Source organism: Oncorhynchus keta, chromosome 37 (assembly GCF_023373465.1).
Source record: "Oncorhynchus keta strain PuntledgeMale-10-30-2019 chromosome 37, Oket_V2, whole genome shotgun sequence".
Lineage (NCBI taxonomy): Eukaryota > Metazoa > Chordata > Actinopteri > Salmoniformes > Salmonidae > Oncorhynchus > Oncorhynchus keta.
In genome coordinates this window covers 15,411,390-15,432,910 of record NC_068457.1, presented here as the reverse complement: position 1 = coordinate 15,432,910, position 21,521 = coordinate 15,411,390, and the positions used below count along the sequence as shown (strand labels likewise).

General features: G+C 43.6%; 1 long non-coding RNA gene across 1 annotated transcript; it reads right to left on the bottom strand.

The window, feature by feature from the left end:
- Window positions 1-2,008: 2,008 nt before the first annotated feature.
- Window positions 2,009-12,994, bottom strand: LOC127916680 (uncharacterized). The gene is made up of 2 exons (XR_008095516.1): window positions 11,256-12,994; window positions 2,009-2,643 (listed from the first exon to the last, which is right to left on the bottom strand). It is a non-coding gene; the product is annotated as an uncharacterized LOC127916680 (long non-coding RNA).
- Window positions 12,995-21,521: the final 8,527 nt, after the last annotated feature.

Sequence of the window (21,521 nt, the reverse complement as noted above, 5' to 3'; positions counted from 1 at the left end):
TTTTATCTCTGGGGCTGTGGGTTACAACACTGTTGATATGGTAAAAAGTGCATTATAGTAGGATTGTTGTTTGTTTGTACAATGACAAGAGAGTTTCCTCACTGTTTAGATCAACCTAATTTCGTCCATGTTGCTTTGACCTAACCTGTCTTATCAGATCTGTGAAGAGGAGGGAGGGAAGACGGAAGGAGACAAGGTTTTGGCATGAAATGCAGGCTCAGACTCCTCCCGTGATCTCCTTTACTTGGTTTCTAATATTAGTGCCTAATGGAATAATATCTATCCATCTCGTTCACTTGCTCTCTTCTCTCTCTCTCACTCTCCTTTCTTTTCCTCCCCTCTCACTGAAACACAGCGCTGGCTCTTGTACCCAGCCAGAAGGATTTGTTATCATCTTCACTGAGTGCTGGGAGATAAGGAGACATTGAGACATTTCTGTGCAGATAAAAGGTCATGTTCTTTCACATCCTAATATGGCTGTGTGTGCTAACACTCCAAATAACTAGACAGGGGAAGAGAGAGAGTTATTTTTTTTAAATTTCACCTCTATTTAACCAGGTAGGCTAGTTGAGAACAAGTTCTCCTTTACAACTGCGACCTGGCCAAGATGAAGCAAAGCAGTGCAACACAAACAACAACACAGAGTTACACATGGAATAAACAAACATACAGTCAATAACACAATAGAGAAAAAAGGTTATATACAGTGTGTGCAAATGAGGTAAGATAAGGGAGGTAAGGCAATAAATAGGCCATTAGTGGCAAAATAATTACAATTTAGCAATTAAACAGGTGTGCAGAAGATGAATGTTGGAGTTGATTGTTGGAGTGTTGGAGTTGGAAAGAGCAAAGCTCCAGCTAGCATATAACATTCTGAGAACCATATGTTTCTTAGAGCTTGGTTGTCCTATAGTTATTTTGCATACAACCTTCCCATGAAGGTTACTACAGGTTTCCTCATGGTTCTAAGAAACAACATTCTTCTGTGTGAATTTCAGTCCTTCAGCGTAACGTTTTCTACAGGTTCCCTCGTGATTCTATTTAAACTCGTGTTCTCAGAAAAATCGGAGAACATTAAGAAACAACGTTCTTCTGTGGGAATTCCAGTACTTAAGTGTAACGTTTCCTGCAGGTTTCCTTGTGGTTCTGTTTAAAGGCATGTTCTTCGAACATTAAGAAAACACGAGTAGCGTTCAAAACACTTTCTAAGAATGTTATTCAAAAACATACATTTCATTCTTAGCATCAACAAAACTCCCTGTAAGGTTCTGCTTTTCTTTTTCTTAGTCAACCTTGTGTTCTTTTTCATTGTGTTCTTGAACGTAGCCCTGTTTCTATGTGATCTGGAATATATTCCTGTCTTTCATTTTTGTTCATTGATTTCACCTGTTTGTTTCTCACCTGATCTCATCAGCTCCCTATTTAGTTCAGTTCTTTCTGTTTGTATGGTCGTGAGGTATTGTTTGTTTTTGACTTCCTACCTGTGTTTGATCATTGCCTACCTGCGACCACAATTCCTGCCTTCTGTGAAGGCCTAATAAACATCTGTGTGTGAATCTACACCTTTTTCTCCCTTAGTATTCATTACACTCTCTCTATCCTCTATCTTGTGTTCAGGTTTGTTGATGTTTATGAGGGCTTGTCTATTTAAAATGAACATGATTGTATGAGTTTAAACAATAACATGTTATGCTAGCTCCATCCTGGTGGCGCAGTGGACTGATTAGAGAACAGAATATCATAGATTTGAGTCTCACAGACAACATGCTACAATAAAAAAAGAAATGTGTTCGCATGATTAATGCCTAATCGATATTGAATTTTTATCTGTGCTTGGAGTTCAAAACAGTAAACCCAAATTATGCCAGCAGTGTTATTAAAGGTCAAATAACCTATAATTTCCCAGGAAAACTTTCAGTGAACCATAGAAATGTTCTCAGAACCTACATGCAACCTAAAAATGTATGCTCCCAGAACAGGTGACATTTTCACTTCCGTTCTCAGAACGTTGAGGAAAAACATTTTAATGGTCAGGAAACTCATGGCTTAATTCCCACATATTTCAAGGAACCAAATGTGCTACATGGGGTGAGAGAGGAAAAGAGCAAGAGAAAAGAGAGACCAAAAGTCAGAAGTGAGAAGAGAGAGAGATTGGAGCCCATGTGATGAATGTGTTCCACTCAGGCCTCCCAGAGGAAAAGGCCCATTTGAACGCCTACCCCCGAAAACAAGGGAACGAGCCTGTGGCCTCAGATGGCACTACAAAGAGTGATGAAAGAACACTGAAAGAGTGTTGAAAAGTGACATTTTTCACTGTGTTCATGCTCCATTATGTTGGAAAAACAAACGGTCTGCATCAATTTTCAATCGGTCAAATTCGCTATGCTTCCCCCTGACTCTTTCTCCATCTCTCTCTCTCTTTTTTACTTACACACACACACACACACACACACACACACACACACACACACACACACACACACACAGAGAGAGTCATGATGAGCAGAAATGTCCTCAGTTCATTTGAATGACACGGCAGCTGTCCCTGCAGGGGGTCCTCTCGTTGGTTGGCTGTTTTCCTCGGCATTGGTGCCCCAATCAGAAAATGGCATGCTGGACTTTCCCACCATGGGTATGCTAATACTGTACAAGGAGAGACAGAGAAAATAATATATTGATATATTTTCACTGTATTCTTTCCTTGAAGGGAGAAAGAATTGAAAGCATTAGATTTAGCTTTGAAGACTCCTAGAAATGTAAAGCAATTATACAGTAAAACGAGAGACTGGACTAACAGCATGACACACAATAGTTACTTGATAATTCCCACTGTACTGTACTTTGTGGTTATCTTATTGGACGATTGAAAAGGAACTATGCACATCAGTAATGCACATTTATAGTGGGGCAAAAAAGTATTTAGTCAGCCACCAATTGTCCAAGTTCTCCCACTTAAAAAGATGAGAGAGGCCTGTAATTTTCATCGTAGGTACACTTCAACTATGACAGACAAAATGAGGGGAAAAAATCCAGAAAACCACATTGTCGGATTTTTAATGAATTTATTTGCAAATTATGGTGGAAAATAAGTATTTGGTCACCTACAAACAAGCAAGATTCCTGGCTCTCACAGACCTGTAACTTCTTCTTTAAGAGGCTCCTCTGTCCTCCACTCGTTACCTGTATTAATGGCACCTGTTTGAACTTGTTATCAGTATAAAAGACACCTCTGTCCACAACCTCAAACAGTCACACTCCAAAATCCACTATGGCCAAGACCAAAGAGCTGTCAAAGGACACAAGAAACAAAATTGTAGACCTGCACCAGGCTGGGAAGACTGAATCTGCAATAGGTAAGCAGCTTGGTTTGAAGAAATCAACTGTGGGAGCAATTATTAGGAAATGGAAGACATACAAGACCACTGATAATCTCCCTCGATCTGGGGCTCCACACAAGATCTCACCCTGTGGGGTCAAAATGACCACAAGAACAGTGAGCAGAAATCCCAGAACCACACGGGGGGACCTAGTGAATGACCTACAGAGAGCTGGGACCAAAGTAACAAAGCCTACCATCAGTAACACACTATGCCGCCAGGGACTCAAATCCTGCAGTGCCAGACGTGTCCCCCTGCTTAAGCCAGTACATGTCCAGGCCCGTCTGAAGATTGCTAGAGAGCATTTGGATGATCCAGAAGAAGATTGGGAGAATGTCATATGGTCAGATGAAACCAAAATATAACTTTTTGGTAAAAACTCATCTCGTCGTGTTTTGAGGACAAAGAATGATGAGTTGCATCCAAAGAACACCATACCCACTGTGAAGCATGGGGGTGGAAACATCATGCTTTGGGGCTGTTTTTCTGCAAAGGGACCAGAACGACTGATCCGTGTAAAGGAAAGAATGAACGGGGCCATGTATCGTGAGATTTTGAGTGAAAACTTCCTTCCATCAGCAAGGGCATTGAAGATGAAACGTGGCTGGGTCTTTCAGCATGACAATGATCCCAAACACACCGCCCGGGCAACGAAGGAGTGGCTTCGTAAGAAGCATTTCAAGGTCCTGGAGTGGCCTAGCCAGTCTCCAGATCTCAACCCCATAGAAAATCTTTGGAGGGAGTTGAAAGTCCGTGTTGCCCAGCAACAGCCCCAAAACATCACTGCTCTAGAGGAGATCTGCATGGAGGAATGGGCCAAAATACCAGCAACAGTGTGTGAAAACCTTGTGAAGACTTACAGAAAACGTTTGACCTCTGTCCTTGCCAACAAAGGGTATATAACAAAGTATTGAGATAAACTTTTGTTATTGACCAAATACTTATTTTCCACCATAATTTGCAAATACATTCATTAAAAATCCTACAATGTGATTTTCTGGATTTTTCTTTCTCATTTTGTCTGTCATAGTTGAAGTGTACCTATGATGAAAATTACAGGCCTCTCTCATCTTTTTAAGTGGGAGAACTTGCACAATTGGTGGCTGACTAAATACTTTTTTGCCCCACTGTAGGTATTGTGCTGACCTAACTTTGATTGTACAAGTCTCCCACTTCCATATAGGGGACTATGAGGACGTCAGTGGAATAGTGGAAGTCCTGCTGAAGCTTTAACCTGAGGCGCAGGCCTGGATTTGGGGTGGAATGTTAGTAATTATATCTGGTATGTGTCCAGAGCCAGGCAAAAGTGTGTGCGTGGGGTGTGTGTATGTGTGTGTATATTGAGGGGGCTGTACTATTGGAAGTTTTGGGTACTGTACAAAAACAGTCATTCCCCATTCCTAGGCCCCCCACACCAACGTCCAGGGCCTCTTATTCACAGATCTTTTCAATAGAAAACAATCGAAGTCAAATACTTTTAGACAGGGGGAACAGAGCTAGGTAGTGGAAGGGAGAGCCCCGACTCTACAGTACAATGGTATGGGAAACACTGACCCAGCATGTCCAGCAAAATAACTTTGGTACAACTACTGTCCAATTATTTCCACTAAGTTAGGCCTAAAAAAAGTACAAGTAATGCACCCCTGCAAGCTAGTGTGTTGAAAGGATGCCACTGATTTCACATGCCATCTGTTGTATGTTGGCTCAATATCAATTTCCATGACAACACCGGGTTGATACATATAAAGATATAGGCTACTAATTCAACCCCAATGAAATCTGTTCACTATTCGCTAAACAACTAAATCTAATTTCCATCACTTCCTTTGTAAAATAGTTTTTTAATAAAATATTTGTAATTGATAATGGGATTGGTTATCCATTTTTCTTAATAGAAGAAATACATTGATCTGGTTGTACTCCCCCTCTTTCCCCTCCTGAGGAATTCACTATGATAATAATATCTATTTAACCAACTCTTTGCATGATAAGATGCCAACGGCCAATAAAAAATTGTAAGTAAAGCCTGCTACAAAGTGGACACTATCCCAGATTAGGCCAGAGGCAGCTAAAACAGAGGAGGGAAGCCAGAGGGAAGTTCCTCTTCGAAATTCCTCAACAGTGATTTGCATAAAATCTGAATGCGTAAAGAGTTATACAGTATACACTGTATGTGGAACTTGAATAGAAACGACACTCTCTCTCACACACTGTTCAGTCATAGAGGCTGTGTACACGTACAGTATGAGCATGACAAAGTAAAAGGAAAGCTTATTATTGTACATTTTCTGTAATGATATAGAATGGAAACTCCTGAGCCCTGTGAATCCGGAACATTCTACCAGCATACTGACTGACCAATATAGTTGATTTTGGGGCAGCAGGGTAGCCTAGTGGTTAGAGCATTGGTCTAGTAACCGAAAGGTTGCAAGTTCAAATCCCTGAGCTGACAAGGTACAAAATCTGTCGTTCTGCCCTTGAACAGGCAGTTAACCCACTGTTCCTAGGCCGTCATTGAAAATAAGAATGTGTTCTTAACTGACTTGCCTAGTAAAATAAAGGTAAAAAAAGAAGTGCGTACCATATGCTCATGTCATCAAAATGACATGCTCCCTCGTAGCAACTTATTTTAATTCAATTGCCCACTGAGGTTACCGTGGCAACGCCCAATGCCGTATACCCCATCCCCATTGAGTCTCTCGCTCAGCAGAGAGAGAGCACAATGTTTTCCACCACTGCACTGACATCATCCATGACCGCTCCGTTATTTATAACCTAACCACTGTGATGTAGATCATTAGGCAAGGAGACCGCTCTCCTCTCCTCGCCACAGGCCAGAGTAAACACTGAGCAGAGAAAACACTGAGTAGATAAAACACTGAGCAGAGAAAGAAGCTTAACCACACCTCCAAAGGGTGAAGAAAGTCACAGTGAGTTTCTGAGTCAGTGTTAGTCTCATGTCACCTGGTTAGTCTCCATCTCTCCTTTGTTACTTCTGTTTGGGTTTCCTGGTCCGGTCACATGGTCAGGGAAACCTCAGGGCCTCTAGTAACTTAGAACTGATATTGATGACAGGCCGACTGTTCTCCTTTATCACTGTAGAGGGAAAACTTGCACATCCATTGAATGACACTTTGAGGTGTAGTCTAACCTTAACTGCATTTTGATTCCTGTTTGCAATGGGATTATTTTCTCCAAGGACGTGCTATAAGTATCACCGCGCCAAGGGGGGTGGAAGGAGGGATGTTTGTGTCACATTTGGCCTGGGAGGTAGGAAATAAGATGGCAGAGACATAAAAGATTGGAACATTACCAGGGCAAACCAAAACAGTACTACTTTCACAGCCGTTGGGGTGGAAGGGGGATGTTTGTGTCACATTTGGCCTGGGAGGTAGGAAATAAGATGGCAGAGACATAAAAGATTGGAACATTACCAGGGCAAACCAAAACAGTACTACTCTCACAGCAGTTCCCATGAAAACAGGCTTGTCCCCGTTATGCCTAAAGAGATTACATCACTTCCTCTGACCTTTCCCTTCTTTTATCTCTTTACAACATTTTTTTCCTACAGGGTTCCTCCTCCACAGCTTGTTTTCCTACAGGGTTCCTCCTCCACGGTTCCTCCTCCACACCTTGTTTTCCTACAGGGTTCCTTCTCCACACCTTGTTTTCCTACAGGGTTCCTCCTCCACACCTTGTTTTCCCCACAGGGTTCCTCCTCCACACCTTGTTTTCCTACAGGGTTCCTCCTCCACACCTTGTTTTCCCCACAGGGTTCCTCCTCCACACCTTGTTTTCCTACAGGGTTCCTCCTCCACACCTTGTTTTCCTACAGGGTTCCTTCTCCACACCTTGTTTTCCCACAGGGTTCCTCCTCCACACCTTGTTTTCCCCACAGGGTTCCTCCTCCACACCTTGTTTTCCTACAGGGTTCCTCCTCCACACCTTGTTTTCCTACAGGGTTCCTTCTCCACACCTTGTTTTCCTACAGGGTTCCTTCTCCACACCTTGTTTTCCTACAGGGTTCCTTCTCCACAGCTTGTTTTCCTACAGGGTTCCTTCTCCACACCTTGTTTTCCTACAAGGTTCCTTCTCCACAGCTTGTTTTCCTACAGGGTTCCTCCTCCACACCTTGTTTTCCTACAGGGTTCCTTCTCCACACCTTGTTTTCCTACAGGGTTCCTTCTCCACACCTTGTTTTCCTACAGGGTTCCTTCTCCACACCTTGTTTTCCTACAGGGTTCCTTCTCCACAGCTTGTTTTCCTACAGGGTTCCTTCTCCACACTTTGTTTTCCTACAAGGTTCCTTTTCCACAGCTTGTTTTCCTACAGGGTTCCTCCTCCACACCTTGTTTTCCTACAGGGTTCCTTCTCCACACCTTGTTTTCCTACAGGGTTCCTTCTCCACACCTTGTTTTCCTACAGGGTTCCTTCTCCACACCTTGTTTTCCTACAGGGTTCCTCCTCCACACCTTGTTTTCCTACAGGGTTCCTTCTCCACACCTTGTTTTCCTACAGGGTTCCTTCTCCACACCTTGTTTTCCTACAGGTTCCTTTTCCACAGCTTGTTTTCCTACAGGGTTCCTCCTCCACACCTTGTTTTCCTACAGGGTTCCTTCTCCACACCTTGTTTTCCTACAGGGTTCCTTCTCCACACCTTGTTTTCCTACAGGGTTCCTCCTCCACACCTTGTTTTCCTACAGGGTTCCTTCTCCACACCTTGTTTTCCTACAGGGTTCCTTCTCCACACCTTGTTTTCCTACAGGGTTCCTCCTCCACACCTTGTTTTCCTACAGGGTTCCTTCTCCACACCTTGTTTTCCTACAGGGTTCCTTGGCAAAGACGTGGATGTCGATTAAGGCAGCCCCCCGCACCTCTCTGATTCAGAGGGGTTGGGCTGAATGCGGAAGACACATTTCAGATAAAGGCATTCAGTTGTACAACTGACTAGGTAACCCCTTTCCCTTTCTCCACACCTTGTTTCCTACAGGGTTCCTCCTCCACACCCTGTCATAGGTGTGAATGGTCTCCAGTCACTACAATGAACACCTTTGCGTGTGTGTGTGTGTGTGTGTGTGTGTGTGTGTGTGTGTGTGTGTGTGTGTGTGTGTGTGTGTGTGTGTGTGTGTGTGTGTGTGTGTGTGTGTGTGTGTGTGTGTTTTTGGAAAATGGACATCCCTTCCATCTGTCAAATTAAGCTTGGTAAAATGTGAACGTCAGACTTGACCAGGTAGCAGATTAGCTATAGCTATAACTAGATGTACTATGTTTAGCTGATGCTCCTCCTTACAAAGGGTCTTTCTATAGACTTAAATACAATTCTCTTCCTGGTCAGGTAATTTGGGCTCCAGAGTGGCGCAGCGGTCTAAGGCACTGCATCTCAGTGCAGTGTATGTCACTACAGACGCTGGTTCGATTACAGGCTGTATGACAACCGGCCGTGATTGGGAGTCCCATAGGCCGGTGCACAATTGGCCCAGCATTATTAGGGTTTGGCTGGGGTAGGCTGTCATTGTAAACAAGAATTTGTTCTTAACTGACTAGCCAGACTATACTGTATAAGTAGGTAGTCATATGATATTGTTGGAAACTAAGGCCCATCAACTTGGGTTAACAGTTCATTCAAAAGGGTGACGATTTTCCACTTTGGTAACGCTTTACATTACAGCGTCCATGTTACAGTGTAATGTATTATATTGCTATTCACAGAATAGCTGAGTTGAAGGGGGATATCTTGACTTTAGGGAGAGTTAACATACCATGCCTCAGGCTCTTGGATCCAGCCTGTCTGTTATGTAACCCGTCTGTTTCCACCCAATTCTAAACCCTCGGGACGTATGGAAGCTTGAGTGACATTTATGGTGTGTGAAGTGTGCCTCCCTGCATCCTGCTGTAGGTCTATCTGTCATGGTACAGGATGAAACGCTTCACACTTCATAAAGGAATGCCATGTCAAAATAGAAGTGCTTGAACACCAGATCAGATGAGTGGAAGAGCGCAAAGTAATTAACACACAAGCCCGAATTCCCTTGATTAGATCTGAAATATTCATAAGAACCACTTGGCATTGTCTCGATATTTGATGATAATAACACACTGGGACATGTATATTTAAAGACTACTCTTGAGGAGCATATTAAAACTAAAGATAGTAAACCTCCAGACACCAACGTCCAAACTCCCAGAAATGGTAGAAAACAAGGCTCTTAGCTTCAGTTTAAACATGGAATTGTTTCACTTATATTCAGACTGAAATGACATTGTTATTGTAGCTATAGCAACACCAGTTGCCCTATATTACTGAACCGAACACTCAACTAACTCAAGGACCCCTCTGGGTTCTAGCAGCCTTCTAACTGTACCCATCCACCCTGACACTGCCATCACATCCAGAATGTGACACTGGGTGGACACATTTAACAAGGCTCTTCCCGTCCCTGTGCAAATTGATTGGGTTCTTAATGGGTCTGAATGGATGGTCAGTGGGTCTATCTCCATCTATCTGACTGCACAATGCAGGAATGTCAGAGGCGACTGGCTACCAGCCAGCTAGCCCATAACATTAGACCATTGTTTCAGTATCTCACAGTGCCCATCTGATAGAGACAGATAGAGACTGTATTGTTTTGGCTCTTGTTGTGACTTGGCTAATCTCATCTATATATCTGCCATGGGACTGTTAGAAGAAATGGAGATCGGAGTCCTCATAAACATGTTGACGTCCACTCTTGGGCCCTGGGACGATAAAAGTGCCAATGCAGGTCCACAGCTCTCATTCTATTCTATTCTATTCTATTCGGTTTTATTCTATTCTATTGGTTAGTGTTGGTCTAGCACCTCTCTGCTGTTTAAAGTACCCTCTTTGTGATGCTATTGGAAACTCGTGTCAACATACAGTAACTGAGGCCTTTTCAACCCCGTTACCGAAAAGCACTCAAATTCAAGGAGATTTGTTTTACACAATCTATTTTTTTATGGACATCTTGGATGAGGTCTTGCCCTGAAAGCTAGTTGTACCTCGTAAAATCAGTATGTTATATTTTTTTATATTTTTGTATTTAACTAGGCATGTCAGTTAAGAACAAATTCGTATATACAATGACGGCCTACCCCGGCCAAACCTGGACAACGCTGGGCCAATTGTGCACCGCCCTATGGGACTCCCAATCATGGCCGGATGTGATACAGCCTGGATATACAACCTTACATTACTGGAACACCACACAAGGCTCTGTAAAAGCACCTAAGGGAATTTTGGTATGACCCAGCCTGCCAAGAGGTTAACCATTACACACATTAGGTGAAAAGTGTGAACGGGAGGGACTTCCCTGAAGGGAAAGAGGCTTCCTGACTAACTGACCAGTCCAGCCCACAGGCTCAGAATACTTGTGGCTCTAAAACAAACAAACAAACAAACAAACAAACAAACAAACAAACAAACAACAAACAAACAAACAAACAACACACACACACACACACACACACATACACATACACATACACATACACATACACACACACACACACACACACACTAGCTGTTGCTAAAAACTAGCTCAATCACTCATATGTATTTAGAAAGCCCTTCGTACATCAGCTGATATCTCAAAGTGCTGTACAGAAACCCAGCCTAAAACCCCAAACAGCAAGCAATGCAGGTGTAGAAGCACGGTGGCTAGGAAAAACTCCCTAGAAAGGCCGGAACCTAGGAAGAAACCTAGAGAGGAACCAGGCTCTGAGGGGTGGCCAGTCCTCTTCTGGCTGTGCCGGGTGGAGGTTATAACAGAACATGGTCAAGATGTTCAAATGTTCATAGATGACCAGCAGGGTCAAATAATAATAATCACAGTGGTTGTAGAGGGTGCAACAGGTCAGCACCTCAGGAGTAAATGTCAGTTGTCAACTCTAGAGAGTCTGGGACAAGGTAGCACGTCCGGTGAATAGGTCAGGGTTCCATAGCCGCAGGCAGAACAGTTTAAACTGGAGCAGCAGCACGACCAGGTGGACTAGGGACAGCAAGGAGTCATCAGGCCAGGTAGTCCTGAGGCATGGTCCTAGGGCTCAGGTCCTCAGACAGAGACAGACAGAGACAGAGAGAGACAGAGAGAGACAGAGAGAGAGAGAGAGAATACTTAAATTCACACAAGACACCGGATAAGATAGGAGAAATACTCCAGATATAACAGACTGACCCTAGCCCCCGACACAAACTTTTGCAGCATAAATACTGGAGGCTGAGACAGGAGGGGTCAGAAGTCACCGTGTCCCCGTCCGATGATAAGCCTGGACAGGGCCAAACAGGCAGGATATAATCCCACCCACTTTTCCAAAGCACAGCCCCCACACCACTAGAGGGATATCTACGACCGACCACCAACTTACTATCCTGAGACAAGGCAGAGTATAGCTCTTGCTAAAGTACCTGCAAATGGCTACTGGGAATTCAAACAGACTAATAAACGCCCATAGGTGTGCAAAAACATAGAAACACATTATGAAATCCACATGAAACACATGATGAAACCTTCATAATCAAGCCAGTTTAACTGGATTGAGTCGGGTGAAGACAGTCTAGTTAGTGCGGTAGCAACTACATGTTGCAAAATCACAAATCCTCACCAGATGGTTGAGATCACTGTCAGTGTAGAAAGTTTGTTTTGATTTAACATTGGTCCACACTTCCTCTTTTCCACATAGTACACGTAGTGTGGTAATATAACCCAAATGTTTGTATGATCCTGTCTTTAAATACATTATAATTCAGTATTATCCTAATCAGTATTCCAGAGCTTTGTTATGGAGAGCTGTGGAGGGTGGGACCACTTCTGGGAAGGAACCCCAAGTCTGACCTCTCTGAGAGAGAACCTGGGGGTTTGGAAGAATGCTGTTTGGAGGGAAGGAGGCCGTTCTTTCTTTATTCAAACTCTCTCTCTCTCTCTCTGTTGCTCTCTCTCAGATAATCCTCTTGTTTCCCCCCTCACATTTCCCGTATGAACTGGATGCAAATGAATGTTCATAACAAGGAGCGTATCCCCAGCCAGTCTACAGAAAAGTACACTCAGTTTAATTATAGAACCGAAGGGGGAAATCCGCAAAGGCTGTGCTCTCTGGGATTCACTCAAAGTTGACCTGAAACGCTTCAATTATGTTTGTCTCAATGAGTCGGTATGCGGCAGACCACTCAAGTCGACTTCAGTCGTCAAACTGATACGACCTCTAGAATACCAGAATAGCTTATTCTGATTGAAAATACATCTCCTGAAGTCATGGGGGGACTTGAAAGATGAAATAGTTCTAACACTGTCTGTGTAGCCTACGGCTGAGGCCTCCCAACACTCCACTCAACTGACTGCACAGACAGGTGCAGCATCAGCTATCTTCAGGGGGACAGACAGGCCGTCAGACCTGATCCTCTGTCTCATCGGTCTCCTTTGTGCTATGAGGTGCCTGGGTTGAAATATCTGTTGGGATGCTCCATGTCTGACATTCCCTCTCCTCCACTTTATTCCCTCTATTCCACCTCATTCTCTCTTCTTATTCTGTCTCCTCCACCTTATTCCCGGTTCCTCCCGTATTCCTATTATACTACTCCACTGAACCTTATCCGGATGCTTCCCTGTTCTCTCTGCCCCCCCCCTCCCCCCCAAGCCAAATTGATTTAATATGAATGGATTGAAAAAGTAATTATACAAAAGACCCAATCAAGGAAACATTTTTTCAGTGCACGGAGCCTTCATAAATCCACTGTGTCCGCTCTGCATTCTCCTTTCTCTATCTATGCTTCAGTGGGTAGCCTATTGTAGTTGGGGACAGTCTGGCACCGTGCCCACATTGGGATGGGGTTGATGGGGGGGCATGGGGGGAGCTGGGAAAAGGGAACAAGGGTTCGTGGGGGAGTTTGGAGACCAGGTGCCAGACAGGGTCTTGCGCCAGGCCAGCAAGCAAAGAGGGTGAGTTGGGCGTAGAGTTTGGCGAGAGGCCGGCCCCGGGGGTTGGGAGAATGCAGGCACGCGTCCATCCAAAGACCTCTCTGATGAAGAGGGAGACACATGTCCGTTTCACCCGCCAAAGCTCAATGTATCTGGATTCCTTTCCCCCAGGCAACCCTTGTTGACTTGCTTTTAAACTAATTAACACATGCTAAATGAATACATTAACAGATGCATGCTGGACGCTCGTTTGTAGTGGTACACGCAGTACTGTCATCGACAACCCTAGAGTGCACCATTTGTTTTGACCCACTCTTGTCCCTGCAAATCCATTTTTTTTAAATCATGTGGGGCAATTGAGTATTTGTAATCTCGGCACCAACAACCAGCTACTTGATTATAATGTTGTAATGTTTGACCCACTCTGTCACAAGAGACTTAAGTATCTGAAGTTCCGAAGAGTGTTGGCCAATGCTCAGTCGACTACACAGCCGTTCAACAGTCTTCCTCCCAGCATGAGCCGACTGAGTCACCAAGCCACACCTCTGTAGTGGTATTCCTTGTGATATTTACCATATGGACTCAATGGTTGTAAAGATGGGGAAAGGTCTGTCTGTAATAAAGAGATGCTCTGCCTTTTGACACGTACTCTCCAAAAAGCAAGTCCCGCAGGCTCTTGTTTTGTCTAATCTTGATTATTGTCTAGTCGTGTGGTGCTGTGCTGTAAGGAAAGACCTAGTTAAGCTGCAGCTGGCCCAGAACAGAGCAGCACGTCTTGCTCTTCATTGTAATCAGAGGGCTGATATAAATACTATACATGCCAGTCTCTCTTGGCTAAGAGTTGAGGGGAGAATGACTGCATCACTTCTTCTTTTTTGTATGAGACAATGTGTTGAAAATCACAAATTGTTTGCAACTTACACACAGCTCTGACACACATACTTACCCCACCAGACATGCCACCAGGGGTCTTTTCACAGTCCCCAAATCCAGAACAAATGCAAGAAAGTGTACAGTATTATATAGAGCCATTATTGCATGGAACTCCATTCCATCTCATATTGCTCAAATAAACAGCATATCTGGTTTTAAAAAACAGATAAAGCAACACCTCAGGGCACAACACCTCTCCCCTATTTGATCTAGATCATTTGTGTGTATGCATTGATATGTAGGCTCCATGTGCCTTTAAAAAATGTAGCTGTTCTTTTCTAATAATGTTCTGTATTATGTCATGTTTCGTGTGGACCCATGGAAGAGTAACAGCTAATGGGGATCCTAATAAAATACCAAATTCCAAACAAGGAGGAAACTGATCCAAAAGGAGAACAGTAGGCTGCTAGGTGGCCAAAGAATATCATCCAAAACAGGAAGTATAATCAGCTCCTCAAAGCCGACTTCCTTGTGCAGAGACAACAGAACTTCAGACACATCACAGTGTGTATTGTTTTAAATTCACTCAGAGAGGAACCACAGGGGGTTTCTCAAGCTCACAGTCACACAGACCTGAGCTCAGGAAGTCTAGAGGAGGACCAACCTCAAATCAACAAAACCTCTCAGAGAAACAAAGTTCTCAATCACATTACTCGCTTTGTATCCATGTAATCTTAAAGAGCAGGCAGGATTCAGATGATGTAGAAAATGTAGCGTCAACACTTGCATGCTAGCAGGTTTTCCACATGGGAAAGATCCTATCTGATTCACCTTATGCATTATTCAAACACAGAGGAGGCTGCTGAGGGGAGGACGGCTCATAGTAATGGCTGGAACGGAGTAAATGGAGTGGCATCAAACACATGGAAATCATGGGATTGATGTATTGGATACCATTACACCTATTCCTCCCCAATCATTGCCAAGAGCCCGTCCTCCCCAATTAAGGTGCCACCAACCTCCTGTGTTCAATCTTCATTAAGTTAAGCAATGCCTTATCAGTGCAGCACCAATAGTTGCAAATCTAAAGACTTCAGTATCAGCCACACCCTGACATCAAGTGTATCATTGGTTTCACAACTGTTCTGAATACGTGTACGGCAGAGGAGGCTGGTGGGACGAGCTATAGGAGGATGGGCTCCTTGTGATGGAATGGAATAAATGGAATGGAGTTAAACATGTCGTTTCCATATGTTTGATACAATTTCATACTGCTCCCACCAGCCTCCTCTGGTGCACGGAGTCAGGCACAGTCAACCAGTCTTATCTACATTGATATCAGATTGGCCTACATGGCTACTGTATCGTGGGAGAATGAGTTCCAGCCTAAAGTAGATTGCCTTATCAATGTTATAGTCAATGACTCATAGATAGGCCTAATGGTAATGTTGCTAACAAGGTGAATTAAACATATTGCGATGGTGTACGGTGTATACACTGACTAGACCCACTTTTGCCCTCAGAACAAGCTTCAATTCTTCAGCGAATGGACTCTACAAAGTGGCAAAAGCATTCCACATTGATTATATGTATTTACATTTTGGGATTTAACTAGGCAAGTCAGTTATGAACAAATTCTTATTTACAGTGATGACCTACCCCGGCCAAACCCTAACCTGGACGACGCTGGGCCAATTGTGCGCCGCCCTAAGGTACTCCCAATCACAACCGTTTGTGATACAGCCTGGAATCAAACCAGGGACTTTAGTGACACATCTAGCACTGAGATGCAGTGCCTTAGACCGCTGTGCCACTCGGGATTGAAGCCCATGTTGACTCCAATGCTTTCCGCAGTTGTGTCAAGTTGGCTGGATGTCCTTTGGGTGGTGGACCATTCTTGACACACACAGGAAACTGTTGAGCGTGAAAAACCCAGCAGCGTTGCAGCTCTTGGCACCATCAAACTGGGACCTACTTCCATACCCTGTTCAAAGGCACATACATTTTCTGTCTGGCCCATTGAACCTCTGAATAACACACAGACACAATCCATGTCTGAATTGTCTCAAGGTTTAAACATCCTTCTTTAACTCTCCTCCCCTTCATCTACACGGATTGAAGTGGATTTAACAAGTGACATTGATAAGAGATCATAGCTTTCACCTGGATTCACCTGGTCAGTCTACAGTATGTCATGGAAAGAGCAGCTGTTCTTAATGTTTTGTATACTCGGTGTATATCAGAGTTGGCAAATTATTGAATTGTCCTATCAAATAACCCTATTACACTGATCTAACAATCATTTCATATTGAAGCGAATTCAGACAGTTTCACACCTGAAATGATTGCTCCACTAGGTCAGGCTAAATACATTACTGCCCCCAGGCCGATCACATCTATCAGATTGAGATGTACATCATCAACACATCCTGAGGGGACTAACTGGTCTGTTGCCATGGAGACAGCACTGAGGCCCAGGCAATCACTCTACGGATCTGAGAGGAGATGGGCAGTGATAAGGGAAGAAAAAAAAAGAGATACAAAGAGTCCATTTTGGAGCTCCACTGCTGTGTAACTTCCTGTTTCGCCTCATACGACACTGGCGTCTTTGAGGGTGACTCCACCCCGTCACCCTGATGTGACCCCACATTGCATTTTCGAACTTGAGTGTCTTTTGCTTCTCGGGTATTATTAAAACAAGCAGCATTCAATGTGTTCATTTTCAGTGGAGGACACAACATACATCATATAATGCAATTGCCAAACTGTATTCGAATAGCTCCTGTTACTTTTAAACTGTTCAGCTGAAATACCCTGAGAGGAAGTGAAATCCTTGACTTCTTCCTTTTTGTTGTTTAGACAGAGCTGACAAAAGGCCTCATTCATCTGTGATGGAGGAAGAGAGAACATTCAGTCCTCTGGTGAGAACGGAGGAAGCTTAGCCAGACCTGGCTGTGATTGGTGCCCGGCCCATGCAGCAGAAGGATTGTCGAGAGAGTGAGAGTGAGAGAGAGAGTACATTATTTCAGCCACACCATATAGCAGCCTTGTGGGTATATGCAGTTTTCAAATGCTGGTAAACATATTTCTTAGGTTCTTTTGAAAACTTTAAAGTACACAATTAACTGGTCGGCCTTCTGACAGACAGGAGTGGACAATTCTCACTGATCCTCCTGATAAAAAGCATGAGGAGGTCAGCAAACACCATTCATTATGGATTAAAGTTAACATACAGTGTGTTTCAAACAATTGCAAACTCCAACTTAATTTCAGCAACAGACACATTTCTAAGGAGAACATGTCCTTGAATGTCCTCCGTGATAAAGTCGGGTCCAGCTCTATGGCCAATTCCCACTAAGTCTGTGTGGATCAATAAGAGAATTCACTCATCTAAGAAAAAACAGCATGTGGCTGAAAAAGATGCCTGCAAACTAGTACATAAAACGTTGTGTGTACATTCTGTGTGCACATGCGCACGTACATGTCCTTTAAGTGTAATAAGAGGCTGTCCTAGATAACAAAATGTACCAATTATCAATTCTGTTTATGCTTATCAAAGCAGGATAAATATTGACTTAGCAGGACCCTACTGTAGATTAACATAGTCTAAGACAAATCCAACATCTTAGTTTGTGTTCCGGGGGGCCGGAACTGATTGAATTGGCCCGGAATCAGATGTCGGACTCGGCCCAGAATCCAAATGAATGACTGCCCAGAATCGGCCCGTTTCCGTCGACCAGAATTCAGCCACTTTACCGACTTTTCTTACCAGAATCGCCCCAGAAGCGGCCCAATGCAACTTTAATAAATGTAAACAAATGACCCAATTTACTCATTTTAAATATTACTATTATACATTGTGTACATACAAATTATACCCATCCACAAATAAAAAAAACTGTTTCAGTTGGAGGAAACACCATACACCTGTGTGACCGTGTCAGCGTGCATGCACCTGGCCCTCCACGGGAGTCGCTACAGCGCGATGGGACAAGGCCATCCCAGCTGGTCAAACCCTCTAACTCAGACGACGCTGGGCCAATTATGCATCGCCTCATGGGTTTCCTGGGCACAGCCGACACTGGTCTCGAACCAGCAAAATATGGAAAAACAAATAATGAACTGTTAATTATATAAAGCAGCCCGTGTAATCATCTGCCAGAGAGGAGCCTCAATCGGCCCGACGCCCAAGTAATATATTTGGGACAGATAACGAACACCGGAATCGGCCCGAACTCAATCGCCACATCCTAGCCATAAGTAATACTGCCGAAGGTGGCCCAAACTCGGGCCACATGACATCGGCCGAGTCTGACTCTCAGCCGAGTGCTCCGACTCTCAGCCGGAATCGGCCCAGATCCACTGTGCTAGCTGGGTCTGGAGGCCCATCCTTATTTGGGCGCCGAGGTTGGCGTACAGCCTACCATTGGTGACTTAATTTGACGTAATGAGGACAATGGGCCCTCTTGGTCCCTTGCCATGGCATACCCATGGCGTGTTGGTGCGTTTGAGTCCGTGCTTAAGTGCGTGTGTGCATGTGTTTGAAGAGTGGGCGGGGCTCTATAAATGTGTGAATATGATCATAAACATCCTCGTTATGTAGCTAGAGATGAGAAACAGGAACTAAGAGATAAATAACATAATTATTTGTCTTCCAATGGCTCCCCTGTCTCCTGTATCAAGACTTTGGTGAAACTTCAATAAACCCCTACAACCTGACAATTAATGAGAAAAATATCTGCTAATGTCCTCTTTTAAAATCTTTCATGCAACACAGCCTGTGTGTGTGTGTGTGTGTGTGTGTGTGTGTGTGTGTGTGTGTGTGTGTGTGTGTGTGTGTGTGTGTGTGTGTGTGTGTGTGTGTGTGTGTGTGTGTGTGTGTGTGTGTGTGTGTGTGTGTGTGTGTGTGTGTGTGTGTGTGAGACATTATGTACATGCTGCAATGCTTACAATCCTTCTCACAATTCTACCTGGTTAAGTCAGAAAGCAAAAAAAACAGCTTCCTCACTGCATATACACTAATCACCATATTCACAGCATAGCCATGCTGTTCACATTGACTCTGCATGCACTCCACTACAGCTAGTTCCCGCTCCCGTGATTATGGACCAACTTCCTGGATTGATTACCTTGTGCTGGAGAAATGTGTGTCTGCTGTTGTAGATTCTGCGTTTGTACCTGTTTGCATAATCAGAAGCATACCAGAAGACGCTATCGCAGCCGTACCGGCCTTCGCGCTCAAAATGGAAGCTCAGAACAAACACATTCCCTATAAGGTGTTAGGGAGGAGTCATGCGTATTAACCAGACTGACAGTCATCTCATCATTAACCTTTGAACCCCCCACAAACACACACAGCCAAATGCATCCGGAGGTTTCTGTGGTTGACCCCTCCTTCTGGCAGAGAACCCCAGATTAATTTGGACACCGTGATGTCATTGTATACAGTTTTCCTAAGGGTTCCCATCTCAAATATAGAAAGGAAAATGTTTTCTTTCTCATGTGTGCGAGACTTTCAGCTGGAATCCTTAATGGTGAAACAGCCACGTCCGTTTACGATATTACAACAGCAAAGTACTCCTAGTTCTTGTAATGCAAACAACAAACACAGTTTTTTCCCCTCTGACATTATTGTACACTTGATAGAAGAGCACAATATGTACTGTATGTACTGCAAAAAAAAAAATTACTATGATGTGCGACGCTCCTCAGCTCAGCAACAAATCTATAACAACGGTGGTGGGGCAGTCAGTGTCACTGTTTCCTCCTCCTGTGGATTCCAGCCACATGACTCATGGATGGCCTCTGGCATTGTAGTCCGTTGTCTGTATACATTTCAGGAGACCAATAATATACTGTCCAATACATGTCTTTCAACACTTGTGTCATCCGAACAGCCCACACAAGTCTAGTTTTTTGTGTCTTAGTCAACGAAACAAGATGCTGAGAACGATAACGTCAGACTTGACACGTGAATAAGAAAGCTATCAACCTTTTGGCTCAAGGGCTCTGGCAAGAGATGAATCATAGAAAATGAGCCAACAAAAAAAAGACTGTTTTATGTGTCCCTATTCGTCATCACAACACTATTGACCATCTCCAGAGGCAGCAGACAGAACCAGGCTGAAACATATTCGACCTAGATAGAGATCAACATGAACACATACCATTGAGCAATGTTTGGGCCAACCATGTAACATCACATTCACTCCTGGGTTCCACTGCTTTAGTTACAGTCTGGGATCTGGGAATCTGTTCAACCAAAACAAGTGGTTCGCTATTCTGCTATACAACAAATCACAGACTGTAGCTTTAAGGGATAAGAAATAGCACATGGACCCAAACAGCAGATTCAGGCGGATTGATGCCTAATGCTTAATCCTAATACAGGAAGAGTGTTATAAGGGAACACATTAGCATTTTGTGGCAGATAGTTTGTGTTATAAATCACACAAACAGTGACTGAGTATCCTGTAAGATTGAATCACCAGTTAGCGCTATGGGCTCATGCTCCCACAAGGACACGGTAGCATTTGAGGTGAGCAATGCTACAATGAGTTGGCACAATATTTTCCATCACAGACAAAACACACACCACACATTCATGTGCACAGACAGACACACATGCACTCATACAATGGAAAAAGGGCCCAGTTTTATCCATTGGAAATATTCACATGGAACGTTCCAGTTCCACTCACCTATTCCTTCACATATTCCCAAACCAGCATGATAATTCTGCTCATTTTATTATTATCCCGATGACTAGTTGTTGAGGATCTCCACACTGTGTCGATCCGATGGCCAAGAGATATTCTGGTAATAGTTTGTGCGTTTAGCAAACACATGAGAGTTTATGCACTGTTATATGTTAACTAAGGCATATATCAACTTCACTTCAGAAAGCATTCATACCCTTTGACTTCATCCACATTGTGTTACAGCCTGAATTCAAAATAGATTCAATATTTTTTTTTCTCAGTATTTACACAAGTATTTACACCCCCGAGTCAATACATGTTAGAAACACCTTTGGCAGTGATTACAGCTGTAAGTCCTTCTGGGTAAGTCTCTAAGAGCTTTGCACACCTGGATTGTGATTCTTAAAGCTCTGTCAAGTTGGTTGTTGATCCTTGCAAAACAGCCATTGTCAAGTCTTGCCAAAGATTTCCAAGCCAATTTAAATCAAAACTGTAACTATGCCACAGGAAGATTCAATATCGTCTTGGTAAGCAACTCAAGTGTATATTTGGCCTTGTGTTTTAGGTTATTGTCCTACTGAAAGATTAATTGATCTCCCAGTGTCTGGTGGAAAACAGACTGAACCAGGTTTGACTCTAGA